The following is a 21,776-nucleotide window of genomic DNA, read 5'->3' on the forward strand; positions in this document are numbered from 1 at the left end:
ATTTTTTTTGGAGGGGTCACACCTGGCGATTCACAGAGCTTACTCCTGGCTCTGCACTCAGGAATTACTCCTGGTGGTGCTCAGGGAATGCTGGGAATCAAACCCAGGTTGGCTGCGTGCAAGGCAAACTACCTACTCTCTGTGCTATGGCTCCAGTTCCTAGACTTTAACATTTTTAACTTGTAAAGTAAAGGCCCTCCCGTTGATCGTCGATTTGCTCGAGCGGGCCCAGTAACGTCTCCATTGGAGACTTTGTTGTTACTGTGTCTGGCATATCGAATACTCTCGGAAGCTTGCTGGGCTCTCCGAGAGGGGTGGAGGAATCGAACTCGGGTCGGCCATGTTGGCCGCGTGTAAGGCGAACGCCCTACCTGCTGTGCTATCACTCCAGCCCCAACATTTTTAACATATGTAACAAATAACATACACTTGCAAAGGAAAATTGAGATGACTGTGATGTTTGTTTTGTTTTTCTTCTCTCAAGGAGCATAGTTATGTGTGGCTTACTTTTTAAAAATTATTTATTTATTTATTCATTGAATCACTGTGGGAAAAGTTACAAAGCTTTCAGGTTTAGGTCTTGGTCATGCAAATATCAAACACATTTCCCTTTACCAATACTTATTTTTCACCACGAAGAACCCCAATGCCAATGCCTTGAGGCAGATGAATTCTAGTTAACACTCTATCTACTTTGATTAGATTCATTGTTTCGATAAAAGATGCACCATTATTATTTAGAGTTTACCCCCCTCCCCCCAAATCAGACATGCTGAAAAAGCATTGTGAAATGATTTGTTTTCTACAGCTGGGTTCAAGAATTAAAAGATGTCGTGTGGCTGCAATAGCGGCTGCGCGATTTTGGATTTCTGCTATTTTACTTATTAACCCTGGAAGTATTTCTACTGAGAGTCAGATAATTAAGAGATTGGTGTCTGTGCTCTGGAGCCATGGCTGTGCTGGAGAGCTGCTCGTGGGGGGCAACTGGTGACCTCGGTAGGGCGTGAAGGATGAGCTGGGAACGCCCCCCTTCCCACGAGGTTTTAGTCGCCCCATCACCACCGGCTCATACCTGGCTTTCCACAAGACTCCCAAGTGGCTGCCATCTTTCTTTCCAGAGGGGAGAAGGCGGAAGGGACCAACACCCTTTCCCCTCCAGGCAGACATGGTGGCGTGGATTAACGCATAGTCTGGGCTTATTTTTAAGGTCTGAAAACCATTGCCTCATATATTTTTTCCAGTTTTATAGTTGATATTGATGAAAGAAAAAAATCTTTCAGTGTTTCTAACAGGGATGGAAATAAAAGTCCTCTAATTTAAATAGTGTGATATAGATTCTGAAGAGTAAGCTTTAAAAAACATAGTTAATCATGATACCTTCTTTTTTTCCCAACCATCTCTATTTACTCTGACTGTGCTTGGAATTAAGAGGGAAAAAATAACTTTAAATGAAGTAATTTTTTTCTAGAAAGAATTGTCAATAAGAAAATTCTATGTAATATTATAAATATCAAATATATATATATTTAAATTGACTCATCATGAGATACAGATACAAAGCATTCTGGATTGAGTTTCAGTCATACAATGATCTAACACCCATCCCTCCACCAGTGCACATTCTCCCCCAATGTCCCCAATATCCCTCCCCACACTGTCCCACCAGTCCCCTGGCCTTTACGGCAGAAAATTTTCCTTTTACTCTTTCTCTACTTATGGATATTTTGATTTGCAATACAGATATTGAGAGGCCATAATGATTTGCCATTTATCCAATTTCAGCACATATCTCCCATCCCAAGTGATTCCTCCAACCATCATTGACTTAGTGATCCCTTGTATATCCCAGCTGGCTTCTCCCTCAGGTCATGAGGCAGGATTCCAACCATGGAGCAATCTTCTTGGCCTTTGTCTCTACAGTCCTTGGGTGTTAGTCTCATATGTTACTTTATAGTCTACAAATGAGTGCAGTCATTCTATGTCTGTCTCTCTCTTTCTGATTCATTTCACTTAGCATGATACTCTCCATGTACATCCACCTATAAACAAATTTCATAACTTCATCTTTCTAACAGCTGAATAGTATCCCATTGTGTAGATGTAAAAAAGTTCCTTTAACCAGTCATCTGTTCTTGGGCACTTGGGTTTTTTTTCCAGATTCTGGCTATTGTGAACAGTGCTGCAATGAACATACAGGTGCAGATGTCATTTCTACTGTGATTTTTTTAAACCTTTGGGATATATTCTCAGAATTGGTATTGCGGGGTCATATAGAAGCTCAACTACTAGTTTTTTCAGAAATTGCCCCTATTCATTCCAAAAAGAATGGACCTGTTGTTATTCCCACCAACAATGAAAGAGAGTCCCTTTCTCCCTACATTCACACCAGCACTGGCTGTTCTTGTTCTTTTTGAAGTGTGTCAGTCTCTGTGGTGGGTGTGAGATGATATCTCATTGTTGTTTTGATTTGCATGTCCCTAATAATTTTGGCTCTAGAGCATTTTTTTTATGTGTTTTTCTGTCATTTAAATTTCTTTTTTTGAGGAAGTTCCTGTTCATTTCTTCTCATTTTTTTGATGGGTTGGAGGTTTTTGTCTTATGTAGTTATACTAATGTCTTGTATATCTTGGGTATCAATTCCTTATCAGATGGTATTGTGTAAATAATTTTTCCCATTCCATGGGCTCTCTCTATATTTTGGTCACTTTCTTTTGAGGTGCAGAAGCTTCTTAGTTTAATGTAGCCATTTCTGTTTATGTTTGTTTCAACTTGCTTGATTAGTGATATTTCCTCCTTAAAGATGCCTTTAGCTTCAGTGTTATGGAGTGGTCTACCCACATTTTCTGCCATGTACCTTATGAATTCAGGTCTCATATTGAGGTCTTTAATCCACTTTGATCTGAATTTTTTGCCTAGTGTTAGAGAGAGGTCTGAATTCAATTTTCTGTAAGTAGCTGTCCAGTTTTCACAGCACCACTTATTGAAGAGGATTTTCTTGCTCCACTTCACATTTCTTGCTCCTTTATAAAAGATTAAGTGATTATATATTTGAGACAGAATATTCAACTCTGTTCCATTGGTCTTCACGTCTGTTTCTATTCCAATACCATGCTGTTTTAATTAATACTGCTTTGTAGTACAGTTTGAATTTGGGGAAAGTGATGCCATCCATCTTTCCCCCAACTATCGCTTTAGCTATTCTTGGGTGTTCATTATTCCATATGAATTTCAGGAGTGTTTTGTCTATTTTTTTGAAGAATGCCATGGGTATCCTTATAGGGACCACATTATATCTGCATAATGCTTTGGGGGCTACTGCCATTTTGATAACGTTAATCCTCCCAATCCATGAGCAGGGCATGTCTTTCCATTTCCTGTCCTTTTTTATTCCTTGAAGTATTATTCTTTAATTTTCTTTGTGTATGTCCTTCATCTCTTCAGTAAAGCTGATTCCATGGTACTTGATTTTCTGAGGCACTATTGTGAATGGGACTGTTTTTATTTAATATCTCTTTATTCTCCTTAATTATTGGTATATAGAAAAATCATGAACTTTTGGGTATTGATTTTATAGCCTATCACTTTACTATACTAACCTATTGTTACTAGGAGCTTTTTTTGTAGTCTTTGGGATTTTCTAAGTGTAGTGTCATGTAATTCACAAATAATGATAGCTTGACCTCTCCTTTTTTTATCTGGATGCCCTTGATATCTTTTCTTTTTTCTTTTTTCTTCTTTTATTGAATCACCATGAGCTACAGTTACAAAACTTTCATGTTTGAATTTCAGTTATACAATGAGCCGGGTTCAATTCCTCTGCCCCTCTCGGAGAGCCTGGCAAGCTACTGAGAGCATCTCGCCTGCACAGCAAGGCTTGGCAAGCTACCCGTGATGTATTTGATATGCCAAAGACAGTAACAACAAGTCTCACAATGGAGACATTACTGAGTACGCTCAAGCAAATCGATGAACAATGGGAGGACAGTGCTAATGATCAAAACCTGTCCTTTCATAGTGCACATTTTCCACCAACAATGTCCCCAGTATCTCTCCCCCTCATCAGATCTTTTTCTTGCTTAACTGCCATGAAAAGGATTTACAGCAATATATTGAATAGAAGTGGTGAGAATGGGCAACCTTGTCTTGTCCCAGATCTTAGAGGGAAGGTTTTAGTTCTTCCCCATTGAGAATAATACTTTCTGTGGACTTAGTGGATGACTTTGAGTATACTGTGTAAAGATCCAAAAGGGTATATTTAATATTATAAATATCAAAAGGGTATAGGATTTTTGTACTATAGACTATTGTACATAATGAAAAATGTAATTATATATGTAATGAAGACTATAATACTAATTGTAATTTTCTATATCAAGCATTTTATTACATGACAGTATCTCTCTTGCATATTTGAGGATAGAGCTTTGGTGAGATGGCAGTTTTAAATACCTGCTCATTATCCCGGAGAGGCAAAAAAGTACAGTTGAAATGACATCTGCACTTCTATGTTCATTGCTGCACTGTTCACAATAGCCAAAATTTGGAAAAAAACCGAGTGCCTGAGAACAGATGATTGGTTAAAGAAACTTTGGTACATCTACACAATGGAGTACTATGTAGCTGTTAGAAAAGATGAAGTAATGAAATTTATATACAACTGGTACTACATGGAAAGCATCATGCTAAGTGAAATGAGCCAAAAAGAGAGGGACAGATGTAGAAAGACTGCACTCATCTGGGGAATATGAAGTAACAGAAGGGGAGTCGAACACCCAAGAATAGTTGAGATAAATACCAGGAGGTCGGCTCCATGGCTTGGAAGCTGGAAGCACATGCTGGGGGGAAAAGGAAGCTCAGATAGAGAAGAGAACACCAAGTAAAGGATGTTTGGAGGACTCGCTTGGGTTGCTAGATGTGTGCTGAAAGTAGACCATAGATCAAACACGATGGCTGCTTAATACCTGTATTGCAAACTACAACACCCTAAAGGAAAGAGAGAGCAAAAGGGAATGCCCTGCCACAGAGGTGGGGTGGGGTGGGGGGTGGGTGGGAGGGCTACTGGGATCATTGGTGGTGGAGAATGGGCACTGGTGGAGGGATTCATACTTGATCATTATATAACTGAAACCTAGGCACAAAAGTCTGTAAGTCTACAATTATACCTCATGGTGTTTCACTGTCACTGTCACTGTCCTCCCATTGTTCATCAATTTTCTCGAGTGGGTCCAGTAACGTCTCCATTGTGAGACTTGGTTGTTACTGTTTTTGGCATATTGAATACGTCACGGGGAACTTTCCAGGCTTTGCCGTGTGGGCAAGATACTCTCGGTAGCTTGCTGGGCTCTCCGAGAGGGGTAGAGGAATCGAACTCGGGTTGGCTATGTTGTCTGTGTGCAAGGCAAATGCCCTATCCGCTGTGCTATCATTCCAGCCCTAATACAAAATAATAAAAAAATAAATATCTGCTCATATAAGAATATTAAATGAGAACTTTTTACTGATTTTTTGCTTTTGCAAGAATATTAGAATTTATGTTGCTTAGAATTCACAGGAATCTTAGATTAAGTATTCAATTTTTAATATAAGTTTTGACTTGCAGGTTTAGTTGTGGAATATAGTGGCTTTCTAGAGAATCCAGCAAAGCTTTTAACAGAGTGTCCTGGTTAACTATACTCTTTTATGTACATAAGAGATGCTAAAGCTTAAAGTTCAAATTGTTTTCCAAATATTCTTGGAAGAAAGGCTGAATTTCACACAAATATTGAATCAAACATGTTTTCTGTCACTTAATTTGAAGATTTGCTGGGGTTTTACCTTACCACATGTCTTTTGTTCTTTACGCTTTTTAAATCTACACTATCCTTGTCTATTTCTCATATACACTTGTGGGTCAATTACAACTCTGTCTCACTGTCTGCCATATTCCCCACCAGTGAGATAAAGACCAAGCAGAGCCTTTTATCTTAGCAGGTCCTCTCCAGATACTGCATTGGAATGGCTCTTTTCTCTTTAATCTATTATTTATGGGATTTTAAGTTATTCTTTTACTCTGGGTGTGAAACCAAAACTTTCTTGTATAATTTGGCAGATAAGGCGATAAGAGCAAGTGATTACCTGTCTTCCTGATTTAGTCTGTGACACTTCCTTTAGCTAATCACTTTCAGCTGAGTTACTTTAAGCACTTGCATTATAAACGTGAGTTTATGGAACTTTTTGACTGAGGAATATTTAAAATTTAGGCATATTGAAAGATGACATACAATTTTGGGGGACAGAGGCTATTTATGGTGACCAGGACTACATATCTGTTTACAATTGCATATCATTGCTCTTCTTACCAAGCTGGTCAATTGATCATATTAGATAAAATTTGCCATCTGCCTTTTGTGACTGTCCCCTTAAATGGTGTTCTCAAAGACTGTCAATAAACAACGTTATTAAATTCATCCCTGAGTATGGGGTATGTTGAGACCTGTATCTTTTGCATTGATGCCTAATATTTGCAATTTATGTTTCCAAGGTTATTTCTATTCACAGACATTTCAGAACTACATTCTTGAGGTGAGATATTTTAAGATCAAAACTGGAAAGATGTTTTAATGAAACATATCTTTTAGTGAGCTCTTATGACTTAGTATTAAATAGTTTGCATGAAATTTTGCATAAAAATCTATTGCATTACTTCAGTAAAGTATAGACCAAAGATGACTCTTTTACAGGTGGAGAAATTGTTATTTCCTCTTGTGTCTGTATTATCAGTGTCAATCAATAGAGCTGCAATATTTCTTAATTTTCTTTTAGGGATATATTAAAGTCACCTTCTGGTTTAGCTTCTTCTCAAAATCAACATCTTCCTGAACCAATTTGTTATTATAATTGTAGAAAGTGATTATAAAATTATATCTGCCTGAATGGAGGCTAATGGTGCCTCCTGGGATCTGTGTAACTTTCTGCAGACGTTGTTGTTCCAATGTAAAGAAGCAATAGGACTCCCAAGTGAATGGTCTGATTATCTTGATATGAACACCAAAGAAATTATTCTGATAAATGAAAGGCTCCTCTTTGTTTCCTGGTTTGTTTTGCAAGGCAGTTCAAGGCCATAGGTCAAATGGACTAAATTACCTTTTAACCTTCTTTGCCACTTCTTTTCTTTTGACACAGTCATGTTTCAACATGGCAACCAGAATGGGCCTTGACAATGTGATTCTAATCATGTTACTTCCTTGCACAGACTCTCCAGTGACTTCCGGTGTGCTGCCCAGAAACATTGTCCAGGACTGTGGCACTAACTACCCAGATGTCAGGACTACAGGCAACTCATGACCTCTCACTGAGCTGCTTTTTAGGAACTGCCTCTAACTGAAGTGAGTCACTTCACTGAGGATCACCTCAGGTTATCTTTTATCCATTTATATTTATTGTAGAGGTGTACATGATATTGACCATTCTAACTTCAAAACATCCATAGATCTGGGCTTTCTGATCATTGGCTTTCTCCTACCAAATTCTGCTTGTTCGTCTTTTATAGCTACAATTGACCAAAACACTTCATCCCAGAAACTTCCTGTTCACACATTATCATGATGGAAGTTGGCCCAAGGAACTTAAACTGTGATACTTCTCATATCACTCAGAAAAATCCAGACATCTTCTACACAAAACCTTATGAGGACTGGGCCTTCCTGTTGCCACTCTCCTTTCCCACCTCTTATATTCACTGTAACCACTTTGGTTTTTCTACCGATCTCTAAGTATTCTTAATTTTCCTCCTTCTTTCTTTTACTTTTTATTGTTTTATTTTATTGAATCACCATGAGATATAGTTACAAGCTTTCATGTTTGGGTTACAATCACACAATGATCAAACACCTATTCCTCCACCAGTGCACATTCCCAACCACCAATATCTCCAGTATATCCCCCCTTTCCCACCTTCCCATTGCCTCCATGGCAGACAATATTCCCCATACTGTCTCTCCACTTTGGGGCATTATGGTTTGTAGTACAGATACTGAGAGGTTATCATGTTTGTTCTTTTATCTACTTTCAGCACACATCTCCCATCTTAACTGATTCCTCCAACCATCATTTTCTTAGTGACCCCTTCTCTATTCCAGCTGCCTTCTCCCCACCACTCATGAGGCAGGCTTCCAACTATGGAGCACTCTTCCTGGCCCTCGTATCTACTGTATTTGGGTGTCAGTCTCCTGTTATGTTATTTTATACTGCACAAATGAGTGCAGTCCTTCTATATCTGTCCCTATCATTCTTACTCATTTCACTTAGCATGACACTCTCCATGTCTATCCACTCCTTTCTTTTTAAAAGAAAGTTTCCAGGTCTTAAGACTTTTTTTTCCTCCTTTTTTGTTTAGTTTTGATTAGAATTTGGGATTGAGTCCTGGTCTCATGCGTGCAAGGCATGAGCTTTACTGCTGAGCTACATTCTAGATCTCTTTTGTTAGCAGAGGATGTTGCTCCCTTGTTTTATGTTCTGGAATTTAAGGTAAAGATTATATTTAACTAGCATTGCTTCTCGGTCTTTTGGCTGAGATCAAGTGTAGCATATTTAACTAGCATGCCAGACCATTTTTGTTTCTCTACCCTTAAATGCACAGAGAATGGTCTAGAAATGTACTGTGTTTTGATTAAGTCTCCTTAAAGATATTTGTTAGATAGGAACACTGCTAAAGAACTGAGATGTGTACATTGACTTCTTTATGCAGCCCAACATAGACACTGATAGACGGATGATTTAGATGAAAGCTTTGGAAATGATTTTACAAGAGCTTTTCGGGACTGTTAATTATAATCAGCATTCATGAGATACTCGAAAGTTACTGTGAACTTTACAAATAATATATTATCCTTGATCTGTATTGGCTCAGAATATAAGCTAAAACAGTGACCTGTGCAATTTTTTTTTTTTTTTTTGCTGTTTGGGTCACACCTGGCAATGCACAGAGGTTACTCATGGCTCTGCACTCAGGAATTACTCCTGGAGGTTCAGGGGACTATATGGGATGCTGGGAATTGAACCCAAGTCAGCTGAGTGCAAGGCAAACACCCTACCCGCTGTGCTATCGCTCTAGCCCCTGACCTGTGCAAATAGTGGGAGGAAATAACTTGTTTTATGAATCATATGATATATAATTCTGCCCTAATCAATAGACTTTAGTATTTAAAAAAGCTTTAAAAATAGATGGTACAATAGGTTGGGCACTTACCTTACACACAGCTGACCCAGGATTAATTCTCAGCACCACAAGTCCTGTCAGGCATTATCTCTTAGAAAAGAGCGCTGGGTATCACTGGGTATGCCACCCTCTAAAGCTATTGTTCTTCTTTTCTTTATATTAAAACTTGGAAAAATAGTGATGAATAATTACATTACCTTCAGCATTTTATCTATTTACACAGATGTTTTAAAATAAGATTCAGTTTAGGGCATAATGAATGATTTGCAAGGCCTGAGTTTACTAGGATAAGGTCACTTATCCTAGTGTCACGGTTACTGTCACTGTCCTCCCATTATTCATCGATTTATTTGAGCGGGCCCAGTAACGTCTCCATTGTGAGACTTGTTGTTGCTGTGTTTGGCATATTGAATACGTCATGGGTATCTTGCCAGGCTTTGCCGTGTGGGCGAGATACTTTCAGTAGCTTGCCAGGCTCTCTGAGAGGGGCAGAGGAATTGAACCCAGCTCAGTTGTGCTGGCTGCGTGCAAGGCAAATGCCCTACCACTGTGCTATTGCTCCAGCCCAAGGTAAACATGTTGATAATATTTTGAACTATGAAAAGAAATTTCTTCATTTTTGCTTAATATGGTCCTTAAGCTTATTCCATATATCACAGCTATGAAAATATAAGATTTTATCTAGGAATAAATTGCTTCTTAAGTATCTCTCCTAAAAATGTAATCAGAATACTCTTCAAATATATTTAAAACTATTTAAAGCTATAAATCTTTCTTTATAAAATTTCCTATAGAGGGCTGAGGATGTAGATCAACGGCAAAACACCCACATTGCATATGTTGAAGTCTTGAATTTCTTAAAGTGCAAATAAAGAAACAAAAATCACATGCAAGTATATTATCACTGAATATCTCATCTAAGGGCTGGAACGATAGTATAGCGGTAGGGCTTTTGCCTTGCACGTGGCTGGCCTGACCGAGTCAGGTTCAATTCCTTTGCCCCTCTCGGAGAGCCCAGCAAGTTACCTAGAGTATCTCGCCCACACTACAAAGCTTGGCAAGCTACCTGTGATGTATTCAATATGCCAAACACAGTAACAACAAGTCTCAAAATGGAGATGTTACTGGGCCCGCTCGAGCAAATCGATGAACAACAGGAGGACAGTGCTACAGTGCTATCTCAACTAAAACCTAATGTTTCACCAGCAAGGACAAAATTAAACCTATTTCTGTTAGAGTTGTGGCAAACTTATAATGCTGTTGATGTGATACTATATATCTTAGTTAATGCAGGTTGCTATCTATAACAATACTATAGACTTTGGATCTTCAATGATAGATCTTTCTTTCTCAGAGTTTGTGGGTTAATGTCCAAGTTCTAGGTGTTCAGAGACTTAGTTTTGGTAAAGTTTTGGCATATGAATTTTGAATATCACAAATATTGAGCACATAACTGTGTTAAGCCCACTGTACCTTTAGTATGGGTATCTTTACCCATGTGCCTTTAAACAACAGCAAACCTAATCTATGGGTCTATAGGCATTAATTAGGTTGGAGAATGAGGCAAAAAGGAAAGAAAGATAAATTGATAAATAGATAAAGATACTAAATCTTTTCCCTTTAATGTTAATTCTTTTCTGCTTTTTTCCAAAGTTCAAGGCTAGGAATAGCTTTCTTCTGTGATAGTGCTTAACTGTGAGACTATATTAGAGCATCAAGGAACAGTCATTCATCACACTTAGTCTCATAAAAAATATACATATGAAAAAAGCTCTCAGGATATGCTCATTGATCTGATTTTAAATTATTCTTTGTCATTTATATTTAACTTCACATACGGGACTGTTTTTTACTGACTTTCAAGATCTACCTTTTTTATTTTATCTACCTTATTTTATTTTTTTCCCATTTGAAAATTTAAACATGGTGAATTACAAAGTTTTACACAATACAGCCATTTCAGGACTCGATATTCCAACACAACAGTGTGATCTTCCCTCCACCAGTGTCCCTTCACCACTGACCAACACTCCCTACCCCCTCCAGACTGCACCTTTAAAAATAATTTAACTTTTATTACTAGTTCCAACATATAATCATTGTATTGCTAAAGTTGTTATCAGAGGATTTACTGAACCGTTAGATGCTAGTTGTACCATCTGTTCTACTTTTTTCTGTCACTGGTTGCTCTTAGTGGTCTTCTACATAGCCATCCCATCTAATTTTCTGTGTTCCTACTGGTCTTTCAGTGAACATTGGAAATGTCATGTGGGCACATATGTAGCCAAGTGCTCCCACTGCTGCATCACTAGGATGGAGAAATCAAACCCAGGTTGGCCACGTGCAAGGCAAATGCCCTACCCACTTTGCTATCACTCCAGTAGATAAGATATATGTATATATCTAGTTGAAAGAAACAAATAGTAAAGGTAAAGGCCCTCCCGTTGATCATCGATTTGCTCGAGCGGGCCCAGTAACGTCTCCATTGGAGACTTTGTTGTTACTGTGTCTGGCATATCGAATACTCTCGGTAGCTTGCCGGGCTCTCTAAGAGGGGCGGAGGAATCGAACTCGGGTCAGCCATGTTGGCTGCGTGCAAGGCAGACGCCCTACCCGCTGTGCTATCGCTCCAGCCCTTAAAGGTAAAGGCCCTCCCGTTGATCGTCAATTTGCTCGAGTGGGCCCAGTAACGTCTCCATTGGAGACTTTGTTGTTACTGTGTCTGGCATATCGAATACTCTCGGTAGCTTGCCGGGCTCTCCGAGAGGGGTGGAGGAATCGAACTCGGGTCGGCCATGTTGGCCGCTTGTAAGGCGAACGCCCTACCCGCTGTGCTATCGCTCCAGCCCCGGCAATGAATATATATCCATTCCATTTGTGTCATGCTCCTTAATTTTTGAACAGCGTTTGCTTTGCAGGTCACTGATCCGAGTTTGATTCCTCTGTCCCTCTTGGAGATCCCAGCAAGCTACCAAGAGTATCACACCCACACAGGAGAGCTAGCTTGGCAAGCTCCCTGTGGCATATTCGGTATGCCAAAAAACAGTAACAACTAGTCTCACAAAGGAGACATTACTGGTGCCCACTCAGGCAAATCTATGAGCAATGGGAGGACAGTGCTACAGTGCTATGCTTAAATGAAAATTTAAGGATAGTATAATATATACACATATCATAAGCAAAAATTATATTTACTAGTCTGGCAAGCTGCCAGGAGTATCTTGCCTGCAAGGCAAAGCCTGGCAAGCTATTCGTGTTGTATTTGATATGCCAAATACAGTAACAACAAGTCTCACAATGGAGACGTTACTGGGCCCACTCAAGAAAATTGAAGAACAACGGGAGGACAGTGACAGTGACAGTGACTATTGTACTAGAGATCCATAAGGAATATAGATATAGATTATATACATAGAGATAGAAGAGAGAAGTTAGAGATATTGGGCATATCATGTTTAGAAGTTAAGCAGATGAGGCAGAAGTCATATAAAAGAAAACTAATAAGGGGTGACTGTCAAAGGGGGAGGAAAATTAAGTATTATGGCTGCCACATGAAGAATTGTTATCAGCAGGTAGATATGTTCAGCACCAAATGATTCTGATCAAGGATGTAAGGCCTTAAGTTGACCATCAATATAGTCATGTAAATTGGCTAAATTTACATGTAATGATATTGACAAGAGCGCTATATGTGACTTAGTGTGGATGAAAGCTTGATTAGTGTGCATTTGAAAGAGAATTGAGGGAAAAGAATGTAAATCATATGGGTCGACAACTATTTTGACTCTTCTGCCATGACCCAAACTACACTGTACTGAAACAGTTTGGTTTGCACTCATTATAATGAACAAGACCACACACTGAGGAAAATTATGTGTAACTAGAAGCAATTTCAGTAATTTAGGGGAATGGGATCTCTGTCCTAGGTAAGAACTGTCTGAAAACAGACAATTCTTCCATTGTTTGTCTACATAAATCTTACCAAGCAGACAGGAAGACAAAGCTGTAATTAATTAATGAAGTAGTAGCCATCTCTCTTCTTAGTCCAGAGACCAGGAAGTTTGTTTGTTTTGTGTTTCTCACAGTGATCTTTTATTTGTCTGTCCTCAGTCAAAATAATGATTTTTTTCATTATTGTGTTTATATGTGTGTGTGTGTGTGTATGCGCATACACATGCATATACAAGCATACACAAATGCCATCTTTATCTTGGTCATAAAGAAATCTTGTCTAGTGTGGGGATACTGTGTGATGTACTTATGTTGGGAGAGAATACCACCACTAAGAGAGAACACAGTGGAGGAAGCATATTATTTGAGGCTTGAGTTTTGATATTGAATATTATTTTGTGATGCATCTCTTACTCAGAGAAGGAAACAACAGCAACAGAAAAGTTGACATGTTTGCTTGTTTGCTTCTCTTTCTGCCTCATGCTTCCAACTCTGAGGTTTGTATTTGAGAGAATAAATATTTATCTTCCACAAGGCATTGCAAATTTTATAAGTTGGGTAGAAGATGGCAGTACATGAAATCTTAGTGAAAAAGACTATGTTGCAATGTTGCAGCCTCATTGAGCTTATTTGGTCATAGAAACACATTATCCTCTCCAAACTGATCAATAAAACTCCTGAGAATATTTACTTGAATATAACAAGGCCCAAATCCTTGCTTGTATGATCATTTGATGAATAGATTCTTATGAGAGATGTGTAACATCTGTATAATCAGCAAACAAAAGTCCCGAGGACAGTACTTATTAAAGTGTATACATTGACAAATAATTTAATTATTACCTTAAAAACTACTTCTCATTAAATTCAATGAAGAACTACCGTGGTAATGATTTTGAATGATAAATATTCTCTTTTCCGGATGAAAAATATTCTCCTTATGTATATTCGGCATTTGATGCAAGAATCTAAAACCTGTATTCAAACACAAATTAACTTAAAATTTGCATAAAATTAGTCCCATGGAAGGTTTAATTTTATATCCCACAGTGTGATGATTTTCAGCTGTTTTCAAGTTGAAAGAACTAAGAGTAGTTACCATAACAACGAAGATTATTACCACTGAGATAAATGGTCCTTTCTTGCACTAACACACTTATCAACATGTTCATGATACAAAAAAGTTGAATACTCACAATGTGAAAAACAAAGTATTCCTGACACCTCCACACTGTACTCCCTCATACTTAGGGATTCCTCACTGTGTCTGTTGATGGCTATAAACCTCCCTTATTTATAAAGCTGATATTGTGATTTTCTTTGCCTTTCACAAATGACCTACACTTGCTCTTTGATAGAATGATGTATCTTACAGATTTTTCCATTACAAAATACATCAAGAGAGTTTATTCTTTCAGGAAGTTAAAGTTTATTCGCTTAAATAGTTAAACTCTATGGGTCAAAGAGATAGTACAGGGGGAAGGCACTTGCGTTGCATGTGCTGACTATATTTCCATCCATGACATATGGTGTCCCTACACCACTAGGAATGAACCCCGAGCACAGTTGGTGACCCAACACCCTCCAGTAATAAATAGTTATACTTTGTAGTTATGCAAAAGTTATTTAAATAATCCTCTCAACTGGATATTTAGTTTTTAAAACTTCTATTACCAAATAATTTTCCATTAAGCAACTTTAAAGATGTTCTAAGTATTTGATAGGCAAATTCTAGAAGTAAAATTTCTGGTTCAAAGGTCACTGAGTTGTTAATCCTTAGTAGCATGTTTTAAATTGGTGTGCACAGAGTTTATACCAATTTCCACTCCTACCCACAGAGTATGAGAATGCCAATCTCCACAAAGGATAATCCTCTTGATATAACACTCAGCTATTATATTTGCTTTGTGTCTCTCAATTTCTTGTCTTTTGATTTGTGATATTTTCATTGAAAAAATTATTAATGAATTTTTTTGAATCAGTTAATGAATTCTCATTTCTGGCTTTTTGTGTCATTTAAACAGGTTTACTCAACTATAAAGTTTTTTAATGCCCTGTCTAAATTTTTCCCATTTCTGTGTTCACCTTTTCAAGATTACAGCACTTCGAAAAAAAGGGAGAGGAACTAGTCCCAAATGTACAAGAATTTAGTTTTCCATTTATATCATGTTTATTTCAAGGGAAGATCCCTTCCCATATTCTTTTCCATTTTTTATTTCTAATTTATTTACTTTATTAATTGAAATGCCTTATATATGATTTAATACGCAGATATTAGGCATATGGTTTAATGATTTTGGAGGATTTATACGTAATAAGTCTTATACCTCAGTGATTATATCAAATATGTCTGCCATTTGTATAACAATATAGAGCATGTCTATCTCTTCAGATGCATGCTGCTGCTGTTCTATGCTGTCTACACTCGGCTCTTAACTTCCCAGGACCTGAAGTTATCCCCTCCCCAGCCTCTCCTGGTCTCTACTTATAAGACTCCAGCGTCCACCTGTGTCCCACTTGCACCTGCGTTGCCTTCACCCCGACCAAAGACACTAGTGAACCCTTCACACACACACTGGCCTCAGAGGCCCCCCATGGTGCCCCCAGCCTCTGACCCCCTTTTGTAGTCCCACATGCCTGCCCCTCAGTGCTGAGGTGCCTTCATGCCCCGCCCGTCCCCCTGCTCTTGGGGACTAAACTATCTATATTTTGTACAGAGAACTCTATATTGGTAGGGCTTCGCCTGTATAAATTGTACAGACACCAAAATAAAAAGTTGATTTCTAACATCATAGATTTTTTTCTTAAAATTCATCACATTGGGGCTGGAGCAATAGTACAGCGGGTAGGTCATTTGCTTTGCACGCTACTGACCCAGGTTCGATTCCCAGCATCCCATATGGTCCACTGAGCACCGCCAGTAGTAATTTCTGAATGCAAAGCCAGGAGTAACCCCTGTGCATGACCGGGTGTGACTCAAAAAGAAAAAAAAATCATCACATTAAAATAATAATGTATGAGCTATATTTTTCTTTTACTTACTATAATGTATTTTAGATAACTCATGTTGTACATATCAGAAGGGAGTTCTTTTTGTTGCTGGATGCATTCTATCTTAAGAGTATCACACATTATTTTAACCATTCTGATTCTGAGACATTAGTTTTTCCCCAGTGTTTTGTTAATGCTAAATTCCACTGAACCTTCAATATAAATCTATTTTGTGACCACAATTTTTAACTTTGGGGATAAAACACAAGTACTCACAATGACACTGTAGGGGAAAAATGCACTGGAGTAACTAGTATAATAATGAAACCCAAAGCAAAATCAACAGAATTGTAATGATGTTAGCCAGAAATAAATCTGTTATTTATTAATAGATTATATGATTACACATGATAATTAAGAAGAATATACAGAAAAATTGCTAGAAATACTTTAATAAGTCTGGATATTGATTAGCACTAAAAATTAATTGCACTCTGCATAGTGTTAATCAAGTAATTACATTTAAATGAATCAAAAGGTACAATTTATAATATTTCAAATATCAGACATTAAAGAATAAAAGTAGCAAATATGTGCAACATATTGTATTTCCATAAAATTTAAAAAGCTAGATTTTAAAGCACCCAAATTATGAGAAAAACTCAATATTTTATGATATCAAGTATTACCAAACTTATCTGAGTCAAAGCAATTTCAATAACACAACATTTATGTACATATATGTAGTATTGATACTTGAATATTTTAATTTTATCTACTTAATTTTATTTTGGTCAGGGATTACTCAACTCTGCACTTCAGGTCGCTCCTGGTGGGACTCCAGGGACCATGTGGGATGCTGGAGATTGAACTTGGGTCAGCTGCACGCAAGGCAAGAATCTTATCCACTGTGCTATCTCTCCAGCTCCAAAGTTTTTGTTTTGAAGTTCACATTTATAAAAACATAAAGGACCATAAAGAATTCCTACATGGTCAAAGAAAGACCATGTAGGTTAAAGTAGGGGGATTTGTCCTGCTACAAATCAGCTACTACTATATGGTGCCCAGAAAATGACTAATAGGGTTTTGCATACAAGAGCACTGGTAAAATCATATATATATATATGTATATATGTATATATATAAATTTCGAGTCATAGTACGTATAATTATTGTATGATGGATCAAAGATAGACCTGTAGATAAAGGAACAGAATACAAAGCAAAGCCCAGTTGTCACTAATACAATTGATTAATGATGTGAGTTCACCTTGTACCTCCCATCTCCCCAAGGAGATACAATGAAAAGTAAGTCTTACTAGGTTCAGAGATGGGATAGGAGAAAACTGTTCTGCTCTGCTCCACCCAGCAGGCACAAGGATTTGCAACTCTTAGTAGGAGCAGATCAAGAAAGTGTTCAGCAGGGTGTATACACTGCAGACCACATTCCCTTCATTGGGCCACATAGCATAGCTGACTTAGCCTACGTAGTGACTTTTTTAAAGGTGGAAAAAGAGGCTGTGAATCATTTAAGCAGCTTTTAAGAATCTCTTTTCAAATATCAAGAAATGAAGCAGAGAAATCAACAGAACCAAGTTACCAAGCAGTAGGGACTGGGATTTTGGGGGAAAGGTAGAAAAGTTGGGAAAGATATGACACAAGGACAGTGATGGAAGGTTTGACACTGTTGTTACTGTTGTTGTTGTTGAACTTGCAGTAGCTTTGGATACCAAGTTAACATTATTGTTAGAATGTTATTTCAACTTCAGTCAAAAAATCACTTCACAGATGCCTGGGGTTCTTTAGCAATGCTATGTCATGTGCGAAAGAGAATTTTTTTTTAATAAACAACTACAATTATGCTACTAAACCCTGGTTGAAATTGAATTTCTGGCTTTCAAGAGTAATTTAGTAATTTACCAGAGATCATCATACTATATGTGATCAACCATACCTACAACTGCCACCAATTTCTGACTTTATACCTGCTATGCAGTTGAGGGATTCTTTCTGAGGAGCTGATGGAAACCAGCCTCGGTTTGGGGTAGATTGTAAGTGGATGTTAGATAAAGTTGATGCCAGATATATTTGGTCTACATTCAGGGATGTCATTGAAAGGCAGGGGTGAGAGAAACATCCTTTGAGAGGTAGAATATCTAGAAGAACATATATCACTTACTTTATAAGAAAATAGAAACAAAATTGCCTTGTTACATATTATATGAATAGTTTATAATACACATGTGGATGGGTTGGAGCGATAGCACAACAGGTAGGGCATTTGCCTTGCATGCAGCTAACATGGCCGACCCGAATTCGATTCCTTCGCCCCTCTCAGAGAGCCCAGCAAAGCTACTGAGAGTATCTTGCCCGCACAGCAAAACTTGGCAAGCTACCCGTGAAGTATTCGATATGCCAAACACAGTAACAAGTCTCATGATGGAGAGTTACTGGGCCCGCTCGAGCAAATCATTGAACAATGGGAGAACAGTGACAATGACAGTGACACATATGGATGCAGATACTTGGATGCTGATGCTTGAGCATTAACAAATGGCCTGGTCAGCTGGTCAGGAACTGGTAGAAAAAAGATGGGGTGATTGTAACACATTTTTACTTCTGTATATCTGCCCAAATTAACTTTTAAATATTTATCTTATCATGGAATTAGCACACATTAAAAACTCCTTCCTACTGAAAGTTCCTTGAATTGAAAGAGACTTAAAAGTTGTTTTCTAATATTAATCTCAAGATTACTGTCAAATCTGTTTTTTAGTCAGATTACTATAATTGTTACTAATGTCGGCACACCAAGCTAATTTACATTCACTGCCTCATCTGATCAGAGCTTAACAATCTTTCCAATAACAAGATTGGGCATTTGAGAAGAATAAACTTTTCTTATACCACATGTTTTCTGACTCCACAGGTAGGAGATATCTTGTTTGCCACTATAACAATGTAAATAGTTATAATCAAATACTTTCTGGGATATCACAAAACATGTTCTCAGATGACTAATCTGAGAACTTAATAAAATAAAAAAAATTTACTTACAAATCACAAGTATTAATCTTGTATGTATTTAACTTTGGAAAGCTAGGCTTTAAAGTAGTTTAAATGGTATTAAACAGCAACAAGCATTTGTGTTTTCGATAAACTGCTACTTTGATCTTTTTATTAAAATTAATTTTGGTTATTTAATGTTTTAATTAAGAGTAGTGCTTGGTTTTGAGTTGAACTGTGCAATACAGAATTCACTAGTCATATGTGACTATTTGGGCACTTGAAAGGCAACTCATCTTGATTGAGTGGTAATGAAAATATAAAACAAATTTAATGAGAAAATATAGCAAAAATGTAAAACTTTTAGCATAATATCCAAGCTCTCTATGGGCTTCAGATTGGGATCACTTAATCACTTAATCACTTAACTTCCCGTTAGTCGCCGATTTGCTCGAGGGGGCGCCAGTAACGTCTCCATTTGTCCCTGTCGCGTGCTAGTGTAGCCCAATGGCATCTGTTCACTCTGGGAACATGAAAAGCCTCAAACCGATCATTCATGATCTTCACGAAGAAGTCTGACCACCTGGTAGGTAGGCGGCCACGCGGTCTTTTGACATCCCGTGGAATACAGTCAGTAACAGCTCTAGTCCAGCGGTCGTCTTTAAATCTCATTACGTGACCAGACTATCTGATTTTTGACACCTTGGCAAATGAGACAGCGTCCCTGATTCTTGATTGTCGACGGATGTCAGAACTCCAGATTCTTTCTCTCATTTGAGTGAAACGTGATATTCCAAGCATAGCTCTTTCAATTCTTCTTTGGGAGACCTGAATAGCGTTCTCATCCTGTTTGCATAGGGCCCAGAGGCATATGTTAATGCAGGAAGAACAGTGGAATCAAAGAGATGTGCCTGGAGCCGGAGGTTCTTCATCCTCTTAGTTATTTCTTTGACGTTCTTGAAGGCGTTCCAAGCCGCTCTCTTCCTCCTGCGCAGCTCGGGTGCCAGGTCATTTGTCATGTTGACTTCTCGACCTAGGTACACATAGCTGTTGCATTCGGAGATGGTCGTTCTGTTGAGAGCGAATGGGGCATCAGGAACGAGGCTGTTTCTCATAAACATTGTCTTCGGAAGATTCAGCTGTAGTCTTACCTTTCCACACTCATGGTCAAAGTCGGCCAGCATTTGTGCCGCTTGGCTGAAGTTTGGTGTTATTAAAACAATGTCATCAGCAAAGTGGAGGTAGTGTAGTTGCCGACCATCTACCTTCACTCCCCTTCCTTCCCATTCCGGTCGTTGCATGATGTTCTCGAGGGTGGCACTGAAGAGTTTCGGTGAAATGGTATCACCCTGCCGCACCCCTCTCTTGACATCAACGATCACTTCTTTGTAGAATGGTGAGATCCTGGTAGTGAATCTGCAATACAGCTCACGGAGGATCCTGATGTATTGGGCTTGAATGCCCTGATTGGCTAGGGCTTCAATGACCGCTTCCGTCTCAACAGAATCAAAGGCCTTCTTTAAATCAATGAACGTTAAACAGAGCGGCATCTTGAACTCCCGAGAAACCTCAATGAGCTTGGTTATCGTGTGGATATGGTCGATGGTGCTGAATCCTTTGCGGAACCCGGCTTGCTCACATGGTTGTCCTTCATCTAGTGTTCTGCCAATCCTATTAGGATGACTCGAGTGAACAACTTGTAGATGACAGACAATAGGCAGATCTGGCGATAGTTGCCAATGTCATGGATGTCTCCCTTCTTGAACAGTAGTACAGTCCTGCTGGTTTTCCATTGGGACGGAACCTTGCATTCAGACAGGTAGCGAGTGAAGAGCCGAGCCAGTGTATGGATGAGTACTGACGGCAGGTTCTTCAGGTGTTCAGGTCTGACCTTGTCTGGGCCGGGTACTGTTTGTTTCTTTACCAACGAAATGGCGTGTTGGATTTCGGAAGGGAGAACGTTGGGAACGACATATCCATCCTGTGGAATTTGGGATGTCGGCAAGTGGACATGGCTATCGAAGAGATTTGAGTAGAAGTCATGGATAAACTTCTCCATTGCCATTCTGGAGGATGTGATGGATCCATCAGGACGTCGGAGGGCAGTCATCTTGGTCTTGTAGTTGGCGAAGGACAGGCGGGCGTTACAAATACTTTTCCTGGCTTCTGCCGCATCTACCAGTACTTCTGCTCTTCTCTCTTTGAGGTCTTCCTTGATTGCATCTCTGCACTGCTTTGCGAGCTCGGACGTTAGCTTGCAGTTGCCTGAGGCATGCGCCAAACCACGCTGGTGAAATAGCTCAAGAGTTTTTGAAGACAGGCGTTTTTTTGTGGCTCTCTCTCTCTTGGTGTTCCTTACACATTCATGGAGGTGCTGAACCAGTCGATCGTATTCCTCATCAATGTTGTCAACAATGGCATCTTCCCATGTTGCCGCAATAGTGCCAAAGAGTTCCCAGTTGGTGGTCAATCTGGGAGTTCTCTTTTTGAACTTTGCAGCCCTTTCTCCCTGCTCTGTGAAGTAGAATTTTGCACGAAGGAGACGGTGGTCCATTCCTGTTCAAAATTTTGGGACAACAGTGACATCGGTCAGGCAATACTGTCGATTGAATAGGATGTGGTCTATTTCATT

This window comes from Sorex fumeus, unplaced genomic scaffold (genome assembly GCF_029834395.1).
Source record: "Sorex fumeus unplaced genomic scaffold, SorFum_2.1 ptg000002l, whole genome shotgun sequence".
NCBI classification, from domain to species: domain Eukaryota; kingdom Metazoa; phylum Chordata; class Mammalia; order Eulipotyphla; family Soricidae; genus Sorex; species Sorex fumeus.